The sequence below is a fragment of the Mytilus edulis genome, chromosome 4 (genome assembly GCF_963676685.1).
Source record: "Mytilus edulis chromosome 4, xbMytEdul2.2, whole genome shotgun sequence".
Taxonomy (NCBI): Eukaryota; Metazoa; Mollusca; class Bivalvia; order Mytilida; family Mytilidae; genus Mytilus; species Mytilus edulis.
In genome coordinates this window covers 44672342-44685906 of record NC_092347.1, presented here as the reverse complement: position 1 = coordinate 44685906, position 13565 = coordinate 44672342, and positions in this window count along the sequence as shown.

Sequence of the window (13565 nt, the reverse complement as noted above, 5' to 3'; positions counted from 1 at the left end):
ACGCTTAAATAACAATAGGAAACAATAGAAAACAAAAGACAATCTAACAGAAGAAAAAAGTATATACAAGCAGTTAGTGCATTTATTTCTTAATCATTTCTTAAACAAGAGTGCAAAGGCTGAAATGTCTCGCTTTCTTTACTAATTATTGATTTTATTTTGATAGTCCTAAATATAAAGCTTTATTACAACTGTCACATAAACTTAACATTAATCAAGAAAACTAAACATTGACCAATGAACCATGAAAATGAGGTCAAGGTCAGATGAACCATGCCATACAGGCATGTTCAGCTAAAAATTCTTCCATAATACAAATATAGTTGACCTATTACTTATAGTTTAAGAAAAACAGATAAAAGCACAAAAACTTAACACTGAGCAATGAACCTTGAAAATGAGGTCACGATCAAATTTAACCTGCGCGACTGACATGTAGATCATAAAATATTCCCGGTAACCAAATATAGTTAACCTATTGCATATAGTATTAGAAAAAAAGAACAAAACTCAAAAACATAACTTTGACCACTGAACTATGAAAATGAGATCGAGTTCAGATGACACCTGCCAGCTAGACATGCACACCTTACAATCATTCCATACACCAAATAAAGAAGACATAATGCATACAGTATAAGAAAAAGAGACCAAAACACAAAAATTTAAACTATAACCACTGAACCATGAATATGAGGTCAAGGTCAGATGACACCTGCCAGTTGGACATGTGCACCTTACAGTTCTTCCATACACCCAATATAGTAGACCTATTGCTTATAGTATCTGAGTTATGGACTTGACCACCAAAACTTAACCTTGTTCACTGATCCATGAAATGAGGTCGAGGTCAAGTGAAAACTGTCTGACACTGAACCATGTAAATGAGGTCGACATAAAACATGTGCCTGCATTTCCTATCATGATTTTCTTGATAGAGGGTTGCTGCTCACAAGGAAGCTATTAAACCAAGAGTTCCAAATGGTGAAGTTGAAATCATCCCTTCGTAAATTTTACGGACGCCATCACGAGTTGGTTGACCGTTATGGAATAACCGTATCACAAATGATATCGGATATGTTCCTTACGTCGTAACTACAATCCCCTTCCCTTTCCTGAATGTGACCTACCGAATTAGACTATTTACCGGATTTGTTATCACATAAGCAACACGACGGGTGCCGCATGTGGAGCAGGATCTGCTTACCCTTCCGGAGCACCTGAGATCACCCCTAGTTTTTTTGGTGGGGTTTGTGGGGTTTATTCTTTAGTTTTCTATGTTGTGTCGTGTGTGCTGTTGTTTGTTTGTCTTTTTCATTTTTAGCCATGGCGTTGTCAATTTGTTTTAGAACTATGAGTTTGACTGTCCCTTTGGTATCTTTCGTCCCTCTTTTATGGAAGGACAGACTAGAATTTGTCAGAGAATGCAGATGAGATAGCATAGAGAACACTAACAGAAATAAGATTGTTTAGCTTTTTCATTTCAAAATTCCAAAATAAATATTTTTGATAAAGAATTAAGGTGGAGGGAGTGAACAATGTGTCCTACTTTTTTATATTTAAATAGTTTTGTGATAAAAATCAAATGTGCCTTAATTCTAATTAAAAAAGAGTAAAAAAAGGGGGTAAAAATACAATACTAAGAAATAACACCCCCTAAAAAAACAAGCCGGGTGTAGGCGGTTCAGAGATGCAAATTAAGTGCTTAGATCAAAATTTTATCTTTTCGTGTATGGTTTATGACGCCTATTGTGGATTGTCAATTACGAAATATGCAAACTACAATACGGTATCAAAACAGCAAATACAATGAATCATAGAGATGGACCATTTTGTACATGTCAAGGGAAAACTTCTTGCAAAGCATTATTATTTATAGTTCAGTTGTATTTATCAGAAAAAAGAGAATTTGGTGAAAATATAACAACTATTTTTGTAGAAAAATTCACTGACTTTTGTACAGAGATTTTTGTTATGTTTAGCATGGGATCAACATAAGGGTACATTATCCTTAAAAATCTATTTAAAAGTATTTGCAACTACTGTTTGTTTTGTTAATTGTGCCTTCAATTTCAAAAATTAAAATATCTCATCGTTTCATACTACTAATTGAGTATAAAACAAGTTTATAAGTTTAAAAAAAGAAATTCTTAGATTAAACACCTACATTTAACTTTAAAAGGCCATATCAGTTTAAACCAATCCAAATCTACACACACAAAACTGGCTTAATTTCCACTGGTTATCAACCCGAATCGCTATAAGATCATATAAGCTCACCTGTATCGAGGGGCCGTGTGAGGTACATGTATTGACTTGGCGTCCGCAATTACAAAACTATCTTTTCTGAAATTACTTGACCAAATGTTACCAAATGATTTTTCAAGAATGAATCTAGGAAAAACAATATTCATCAACAAACATGACCACTGTCTGTTAAAATGTATTCGAGTCTTTAGTAACAGCCGATTGCATTGAGTATGTAGGCAAAGGTAATATCTTTGGTAAGCTTGCTTGTTAGTTGAACCGTGAAGTCATTGTTAGGTAAGGAAAACTACCCTCCTTTCGAAGTAGCCTGGTCCTATTGACAGATAAATAAATGTGTTATTTGTCGGACTAGTCTTCTCTTAAAGTAGGGTAGGGTAGTTTACATAACCTAAACATGACTTTTCGGTTCAGCAAGCAAGATAACCAAAGATATTCCCTTTGTCTACACACTCATTGAAATCAGCTTTAATATTGCAAAAGTTCAAGCAATTTTTATTGTAATTATTTTATTTTTCAAGATGAAACATGTGAAATTACATAATACAGTATTAGACACAAGTATAAAAAGTTAAATAACACTTGTAAGATCAATTAAATCATAATGGTATAATACGATATACATATTACAATTGATTTTGTTAATTCAATGCTGCTTCTAACAATTGCCACTTCTGATCCATTTTTATTTTTGTGTAGAGGTTAAGAAACATACAGAGTATTTTTCTATTTTGATCCAATACTTTAAATATTCTATCCCACCATATTTTGTGCGCAATACGCTCTTACATCTACATTCATATATATAGTATTTAAGTAACAACGTTACAAAATATCATTAACTCTGTTTTCTGTTGACAAAATCCTCAGACACACCTAAAATGACCTCTTTTGCACTAAAAGGCAAGGAGATGTCATAATTTCTAATCCAATCTATAATGGAAAACCAGAAGTTTTGTGTTACATTACATTCCCAAAAAATGTGAAAAATATTTTTCTATTTTCTGAACAAAATGTACAAAGTTCAGTTACTTTTAAAAGTTCGAGCAATAAGGGCAAAACTTAGCGAGTAAAAAAATCAAAAGGCCAATGTCTATTGAAATGAAAATTCAGATCAGATAACGAAACTGGGTCCAGCAACATTTATAAGCAATTTAAGATTTTTACCCTCACAGTTTCGATTCAGCACAAATATTCTCGTTACATTCAGCACAAATATTCTCGTTACAACGAATCATTTTAAATAAAAAAAAAACCAGTTGATATATATGAATAAAGTTATGAAATACAACAGGGTCACCAGAGTGTCCATACCATCTGAAATAAATGCTAAGCATAGATCTAGAAAGCGACAGAAAATCACGACATTAAAAAAAAATCTCTTCTTTTCGACTGCTTTCGAACAGATGACACATAAAATGAATATAGTATTGAGGAATTTTAAACTTATGTTCAATACATTGGTTACACTGGTTACTTTGATAATAAAATGTCAAGTATGAATTGGGTAAAATATTTCAGAAAAGAAGAAGGAAATCTGAAAGTTTACGTGCGTCAGATGCAACAGCAACAGCATACGAACAGCTAACATGTCTCGTCAGGATGGAAGCTAAAAAGTGGATCAAAGACCACGAAAATTTGATTAAAAACCTTTTTTCGTTCCAACAAAGTAATTGAGATTTTGTTGAGGATTTTTAACCATCTACGACAACAAGATTTCTTTTTATAATTTACAGCTCTTCTATAAAAGCAAGCAAAGCAAATCATTGATCAACTTGCTTGCTATGATTGTTTGGATTTTTGTAAACGACAGGTAAGTAGTCTGTTTACTATACTAGAATTTGTTTGGACAAAACAAACATTAACTTCAATTCATGTCAGTTTTTTTTTTATAATTTTTTTTTTATTCATCATGGATTAACAGGCATTTACATAAGTTATCTATAGAGGCACATAATAAAGAAAGCGAGAAAAATAAGCATAATCAAGCAAAAAAGAGTAAACAAAAATAATACTAATAATACGATATATGAACGAAATATGGATGAAGTATAACATTTTCATCAAAAAATATATAGTGATAATGGAAATTACATTTCAAGCACATCTATACATAATAATTCACTATTAAATTAATTAATGATTTTATCCCAGGGGTTCCCGTACATGTTATAATCTTTCACACTCATATTTTTTGAGGAAATATGTTTTTCTAAAACTAAATTTTCTTTGATATAATTTTTAAGTCCCTCTATATGAGGTTTTTCCTCTCGCATCTTTGATCTGTATATAAAATACTTTACTAGTAAAATGACTTTATTTTTTATAAAATTAAGTTTATAGTTATCATACAGACCAAACATGACTATATCTATATTTAAAAGTGGAATTTCAATATGTGTTGTTTCAAAAATCCAGGCATTCAGGTGGTGCCAAATGTCTGCTACAATATGACAGCTCCCCAATAAGTGTGCTATGCTTTCTGGTTCTTCCTTGCAAAATGTACATAAATTACACTGTACTCGGTTCATCTTTAAAAGTAAAGTATTAGTACCTAAAATACGGTGAATAATTCGATATTGAAACCAACAGAGCTTGGTATTTTTTGAAATTTTAGTGACACAGTTATGGATTTTTTTCCAATCCCCTACAACGTTATTCAATATACCCTCCCATTTTCGCTCAGCTGCTATTACAACTGGTATCGCACCTTGATTTAATATATTATACATGTCTTTTGAACCTTTGTTTGACTTGAAAAAAATGTTAATATTAAAAGGTAACAGAGCTTGTTGTTGTTTTTCCCTTTCAGTGTTGATTCCCATAGATTGTAACCATTTTTTTAATGCTACTTTAATACCATAAATTGTAAAAATGTGGGTTTAAAAGTATATAACTGTTCAAAATTTTGATAAGACAATATATTTCCTTGCTCATCTAGAAGGTCATTTACAGTCCATACCCCGTTTTGTGCCCAACTTCTATAATAAACACTGACGTTATCAATTTTAATGTTCTCATTATTCCATATAGATGAAGATATGACTTCCTCAAAATAACGAGGATGTCGGAATCTCGACATGTTTTTCCAGGCACAAATAACTTCTTTCCAAAAAACGTTATCTAATTTTTTAGTTGTTCCAAAATAAGCCAACTCTGTAAAATTTATATTTTGTGTAGCAGTAAATAATTTGACCCACTTTGAATTTGAATTAAATAATCTCCTAAACAAGGTCAATTTTAGCCCTTGTATACAATTTCTCAAAGTAATCATTTTTAAACCACCTCTGCAGTATTCTTGACATAAGAGCTCCCGATTTACCTTGTCGGGTTTACCATCCCAAATGAAAGCATAAATTTTACTATTGAGTTGTTGTAGTACATTTTCATCTGGACTTGGGATGGATAAGAACAGATGATTCAATTTTGATATAATTAAAGATTTTATAATAGTTATTTTACCAAACGGAGTCAGTTTTTATTGTCCGATCAAATCCCAGTATGTATTGAAACTCCGCCTACCTATTGTTTGAAAACATCTAAGCAAACATAGCAAGCAAGTCGATCAAAGTTTTGTTTTAAATGCTTTTATAGAAGAGCTGTAATGCAAAGAAGCGTTAAAGTCTTTCGTCAAAAAATACTATCAATTTCTTTTTATCCTATGTAAACTCTCGGTACCATTTCCATCCCTTCATGATCATTAAATTGACCCAAAATCACCAGCACCGTATCAGGACCCACCAGCACATTGACAGGACCCACCAGCCAGTGTCGGATCCAGAAATTTACATAAGTGGGGGCCCACTGACTAACTTAAGAGGGGGCCCGCTCCAGTCACGCTCCAATGATTCCCTATATAAGCAACCAATTTTTTTCCCCAAAAAAGGGGGGGGCGTTCCCCCTGCACCCCCTAAATCCGCCTTTGCCAGCACAGTATCAGGACATGAATAAATTGAGAAAATGCAAAATTTTAATAAATTTCACTGTTTTTTCACAAATAAATTTGTCGTGTGGACTGCGGTATAGAAAGCGGACTCTAGGAGTAATTTTGTCTTATTTTTTCAGTTCTAGATTTTCTGAAAATGAGCGCTTTTGTGTTACGCTTACTGATAGATATAGGAAGATGTGGTGTGAGTGCCAATTGGACAACTTTCCATACAAATAACAATTTAAAAAGTAAACCATTATAGGTTAAAGTACGGCCTTCAACACGGAGCAGTTAAGAGGGTCACATTTTTAATGGTTTGCATAGGAATCCATATTAAACAAGATTTAAAAATCACGACTGTGTCCTTTCATTTTTTATGAGAGAAAACGTCAAAAATCATAATTTTCGTCTTTGTTTACATATTTTCGATGATCACCAGCACCCGTCAGGACCGAATCACCAGCACAGAACGTTTTCTCGTAGGACAACCTTACCCACCGTGCTATACCCAATATACTGCATGAAACTATTTGTTGTGGCAATGGGTTCCTATCTAAAACTGTTCACGAATGACACTGATAATTTAAAGCTGTCTTAAGGTGTATGTATTATGCCCAAATGTCTGGTTCTGTTGTCTAGTGCGGGGATCAAAATGGCAGTCAGTAATGTGCACATGCGGTGTAGGGATTGCAACAATTTTTTCTTCTTTCTTGCTATGGACTGGATTCTTTAAAAGAATGTTTTAAGTCCACTAGACTGAGAATGAGACAGCAATTCTCCTGTAACTATTAACAGTAAAAGGTCATAAAACATTCCGAATATATATATACAATTTACAGCGGATTCCATTGAGTGTGTAGCAAAAGGTAATATCTTTGGTTAGCTTGCTTGTCAGCTGAACCGTGATGTCATTATTAGGTCAGGTATACTACCCTCCTTTCGAACAGACAGATAGTCGGACTAGTCTATTCTTAAAGTAGGGTAGTTTACCTAAGCTAACAATGACTTCACGGTTCAGCTAACAAGCAAGCTAACCAAATATATTATCTTTAGCTACACACTCAGTAGAATCCGCTGTAAAACTCCTCAGGCAAAGTTGGCTTTAGATGAATTTGGCTATTTATGTTAGGTTTTTTTTACATATAGCACAACGATTTTCGGTACTTATACATCTCCGGATTTCAAATGTTTGACTTTGAGCGTTCCTGATGAAGGTAAATCCAGAAAGGCGCTTCGGACGCAAGTAATTAATAACGTGCTGTTTTCAATTTAACTACTAGTATGTACAATTGGCTGCTGTTTATGGTGTTGGTTTCTGAGGTACACTATTGTTGTCTAGTGCACTCTGGAACCCCTCTATTGTCAGAGGTTCATTTGTAGCTGTTGGGAGGTGGTTCTACTCTTGTTCAGTCCGAGTACTTATATACTCACTGGTTTGCGAATCGTTTGCTGGTGGTTGATATAGGCGTCGTTAGCCTCTAGTAAGACAACCACTGAATTACAGGCTCCCGACTTGGGACAGGCACATACATACATTATTTGGCGGGGTTAAATATGTTAGTGGGACCCAACCCTCCCCTTACCATGGACAGTGGTAAAACAGTACAACATGAAAAAGGCTTAACTCATCAGATGGACAAAAATACGAGTGGACGTGGTCGGGTATTTTGTATTCTATCCGTATTATGCTTGAAATATTTACCAGTGAACGTTGAGCGTGCACAAATTAAATTGTTACTATGGGCAATATATACAAAAGAACGTAATTTCGGGGCCTTTTATCATAGCGGACTATGCGGTATGGGTTTTTGGTCATTGTTGAAGTCCGTATGGTGACCTATAGTTGTTATCTTGTATGTGATTTGGTCTCTGGGGAGAGTTGCTTGATAAACCATGATACTACATCTTCCTATTTCATTTTATATGCCACACATCTCTCCAACCTTTGTAAATGAAAATTAACTTTGATAAGTTTGCCAAAGACAAAATATTAATTTCATGGTGAACAGTTTTATTTGAAGGACCTGAACATCGCAGTTGTAACATATCAACCACGACACTAGTAGCTGTGAATAAAATATGGAAATAAGTTTTCTTAAAAAAATATAATGCTAATACAAGCAAACGGTGTCAACTATCAGGCCTTGTTCCAGTATCAGGATAGTCTAGATCACACATTTATAAAGTTATAACTACATATTCCTAGATACATCTGTATGTATGGCAGTCAAAGCTTTCAGCACATATTTTGTGCTAACAAGACTGCACAAGCTCAAATGTCTCACCTTCTTCACCATTCATGATTGGTTTTATGTCGATATTTCTAAAGGTTTAGGTTTTAGGTTAATTTTACCAGAGACATATAATACATGTAATAATTGTATTATATGTCTCTGATTTTACTACAAATATTAGAGGTAGGGGTAGGGGCAGGGGGTTGGCAGAGACTGCCAAAAAGAGGCCAGCTCCAGCTAATCCATATACATGAATAACCAACCAACGATCCCTCGCCCTAAATCCGACTCTTTTACAATCATCCAATCAACCAAATATTATTAAACATATTTAGTTTCAAGAAACAGATAGATCTAACCATGAAAATGAGGTTAAGTTCAGATAAACCCTACAAGACAGGCATATTATTTTGTCATTCATTATTGTGTACATAAATCATGGCATTAGTTTTTTTTTATTTGAATTGTCTTAAATTGATCATTTGTCATTTTGATGCCTTTTATATCCAACTATGCAGAATAGGTTTTACTCATTATTGAAGGTCATATGGTGACCTATAATTATTTCTGTGTTAATTGGTCCCTTGTGGAGTGTCTCATTTACAACCATGTCACATTTTCTTATTTAATAATTCTATTTATACATTAAATAATCATTCCATACACCAAATATAGTTGACATATTGATTACACATTGTAGTATATTATAGAGGACTTACTATTGACCAATGAACCATACAAATGAGGTCAATGACATCTGCAAGACAGACATGTAATCCTTACATTTGTGAATCATTGCATACATATAGTTTATGTTCTACATGTACATGTACTTCTAGTATTTGAAAAACACACATTTTAAAACTTGACATTGGTATTTGAAAAACACAAATTTTAAAACTTGACATTGGTACATGTATTTGAAAAACACAAATTTTAAAACTTGACATTGGTTTTTGAAAAACACAAATTTTTAAAACATGACATTAACAAATGACATATCACCTTATAACAGTATCTGATAGACAACCATACTCAGGTAACTTTTACCTTGATCACTTATATCGATAATTTAACTAGAGGCTCTAAAGAGCCTGTGTCGCTCACCTTGGTCTATGTGAATATTAAAGGAAGCAGATGGATTCATGACAAAATTGTGTTTTGGTGATGGTGATGTGTTTGTACATCTTACTTTACTGAACATTCTTGCTGCTTAAAATTATCTCTATCTATAATGAACTTGGCCCATTAGTTTCAGTGGAAAATGTTAGTAAAAATTTACAAATTTTATGAAAATTGTTAAAAATTGACTATAAAGAACAATAACTCCTAAGGGGGTCAATTGACCATTTCGGTCATGTTGACTTATTTGTAAATCTTACTTTGCTGAACATTATTTTTGTTTACAGTTTATCTCTATCAATAATAATATTCAAGATAATGACCAAAAACAGCAAAATTTCCTTAAAACTAACAATTCAGGGTCAGCAACCCAACAACGGGTTGTCTGATTCATCTAAAAATTTCAGAGCAGATAAATGTTGACCTGATAAACAATTTTACCGCATGTCAGATTTGCTCTAAATGCTTTGGGTTTTGAGTTATAAGCCAAAATCTGCATTTTACCCCATGTTCTATTTTTAGCCATGGCGGCCATCTTGGTTGGATGGCCGGGTCACCGGACACATTTTTTAAACTACTAACCCAAAAGATGATTGTGGCCAAGTTTGGATTAATTTGGCCAAGTAGTTTCAGAGGAGAAGATTTTTGTAAAAGATTACTAAGATTTACGAAAAATGGTTAAAAATTGACTATAAAGGGCAATAACTCCTAAAGGGGTCAACTGACCATTTCAGTCATGTTGACTTATTTGTAAATCTTACTTTGGTGAACATTATTGCTGTTTATAGTTTATCTCTATCTACATGTATAATAATATTCAAGATAAAAACCAAAAAGAGCAAAATTTCCTTAAAATTAATAATTCAGGGCCAGCAACCCAACAACGGGTTGTCCGATTCATCTGAAAATTTCAGGGCAGATAGATCTTGAACTGATAAACAATTTTAGCCCATGTCAGATTTGCTCTAAATGCTTTGGGTTTTGAGTTATAAGCCAAAAACTGCATTTTACCCTATGTTCTATTTTTAGCTATGGCAGCCATCTTGGTTTGATGGCCGGGTCACCGGACACATTTTTCAAACTACTAACCCAAAAGATGATTGTGGCCAAGTTTGGATTAATTTGGCCCAGTAGTTTCAGAGGAGAAGATTTTTGTAAAATATTACTAAGATTTACGAAAAATGGTTAAAAATTGACTATAAAGGGCAATAACTCCTAAAGGGGTCAACTGACCATTTCAATCATGTTGACTTATTTGTAAATCTTACTTTGGTGAACATTATTGCTGTTTATAGTTTATCTCTATCTATAATAATATTCAAGATAAAAACCAAAAAGAGCAAAATTTCCTTAAAATTAATAATTCAGGGCCAGCAACCCAACAACGGGTTGTCCGATTCATCTGAAAATTTCAGGGCAGATAGATCTTGAACTGATAAACAATTTTACCCCGTCAGATTTGCTCTAAAGGCTTTGGGTTTTGAGTTATAAGCCAAAAACTGCATTTTACCCTATGTTCTATTTTTAGCTATGGCGGCCATCTTGGTTTGATGGCCGGGTCACCGGACACATTTTTCAAACTACTAACCCAAAAGATGATTGTGGCCAAGTTTGGATTAATTTGGCCCAGTAGTTTCAGAGGAGAAGATTTTTGTAAAATATTACTAAGATTTACGAAAAATGGTTAAAAATTGACTATAAAGGGCAATAACTTCTAAAGGGGTCAATTGACCATTTCAGTCATGTTGACTTATTTGTAAATCTTACTTTGCTGAACATTATTGCTGTTTACTGTTTATCTCTATCTATAATAATATTCAAGATAATAACCAAAAACAGCAAAATTTCCTTAAAATTACTAATTCAGGGGCAGCAACCCAACAACGGGTTATCCGATTCATCTGAATATTTCAGGGCAGATAGATCTTCACCTGTTTAACAATTCTATCCCATGTCAGATTTGCTCTAAATGCTTTGGTTTTTGAGTTATAAGCCAAAAACTGCATTTTACCCCTATGTTTTATTTTTAGCCATAGCGGCCATCTTGGATGGTTGGCCGGGTCACCGGACACATTTTTTAAACTAGATACCCCAATGATGATTGTGGCCAAGTTTGTTTTAATTTGGCCCAGTAGTTTCAGAGGAGAAGATTTTTGTAAAAGTTAACGACGACGCCGGACGACGCCGGACGCCGGACGACGCTGGACGCCGGACGCCAAGTGATGAGAAAAGCTCACTTGGCCTTTTAGGCCAGGTGAGCTAAAAAGAGGTTGAGATCTTTGTTGCAATCTGTATCAATTTCAGTGAATATCTAATTTTACAAAACAATATTTATCTGATTTCATGATTAGTAATCTGGATCATCATCATAATTATGATACTGTAAATTCAGAAATTATTGTGATGTTTTAATTAATGCAAATAATGCAACAGGGTGAGTACTGCAATAATAAAAACTCACATTCCGATAACTGAATTAATAAACATCTTAATGCAGAATTTTTTGTTATCCCAATAATTACTGTGGATTCATTCATTTTCGTGGGTACCATTTTTCGTGGATTAGGGAAAACTTGGATGTTAGTAGATATTTAATTTCTTAGTTTTGCCAAAGTCTGCATTCAAGTCTATAGAAAATATGCCATTCCTTGAAAATTTAATTTCGTTGTTCACCTGTACCCACGAAATCCACGAAAATTGGTATCCAACGAATAATAATGAAATCCACAGTAAACTAAAAATTTAGTTGATTCTTGAAAATTGCAATAATAAATGCAGCCAATAATTTCAGAATTTCAGGTAAAAGGTTATCAGTTAGTGAGACAAGTTTTTCCTGACAATACATGTACCGGTACATAATTCTTTTGTTTGGTTGCTGTCTCATTGAACACAACTATATTTTATTTCTCCTTATATCTGGAAAGTATAACTTTTGAAATAGAAACTGAATAGCATATGGATGGACAACAAATGCCAAATGATGTAAATTATGGCCAATTAGGTCAGAGGTAAAAGATGAAGCAAAGGCATGTGCATTTACCACAACGCGACTAGGTATTGTGATTTCCAAAATGTACAAATCTCACTAGCTACCTTCTGTATTAAAGACAATTGTATATTATTGCAGTTTGCAACTCATGAATCAAGTTTGCAGAAAACTTCACAACAGGCAGCAAAATAATTAAATTAAAACATCTCATTTAAAATTCATTTTTGAAACATTTTTTTATTTTAATTCCTCATATGTCTATAAGATCAAATTTATAAGACATTTATTAATATTGTTAATTTCAATTTACTAGTAATTGTTGACATGTATACATTATGTAGTTAGTTTCAATACTAGTCCAGTCAAACTAAGGTTTAACCCTAAACTAATTGCAACAGAAAATGTTTTAGTTCTAATCTATAGCAATAAGCCCTTAATATACACAGAAACAAGAATGTGTCCAAAGTACACGGATGCCCCACTCGCACTATCATTTTCCATGTTCAATGGACCGTGAAATTGGTAAAAAAATATAATTAGGCATTAAAATTAGAAAGATAATATCATAGGGAACATGTGTACTAAGTTTCAAGTTGATTGGACTTCAATTTCATCAAAAACTACCATGACCAAAAACTTTAACCTGAAACTCGCACTTTCATTTTCTATGTTCAGTAGACCGTGAAATTGGGGTCAAAAGTTTAATTTGGGTTGAAAATTAGAAAGATCATATCATAAGGAACAAGTGTACCAAGTTTCAAGTTGATAGGACTTTAACTTCATCAAAAACTACCTTGACCAAAAACTTTAACCTGAAGCGGGACAGACGAAAGAACGAACGGACGCACAGACCAGAAAACATAATGTCCCTCTACTATCGTAGGTGGGGCATAAAAAGTCCCACAAAATCTAACTTGAGAAAAACTCAAAATCTGAATTTTTAATTTCCTATGGAAATTAACATTGGAAGGGGAGATAACGCTGCAAAAAATGAGACTTTTTTTGGTTGATTTTCTTAAAATTTATG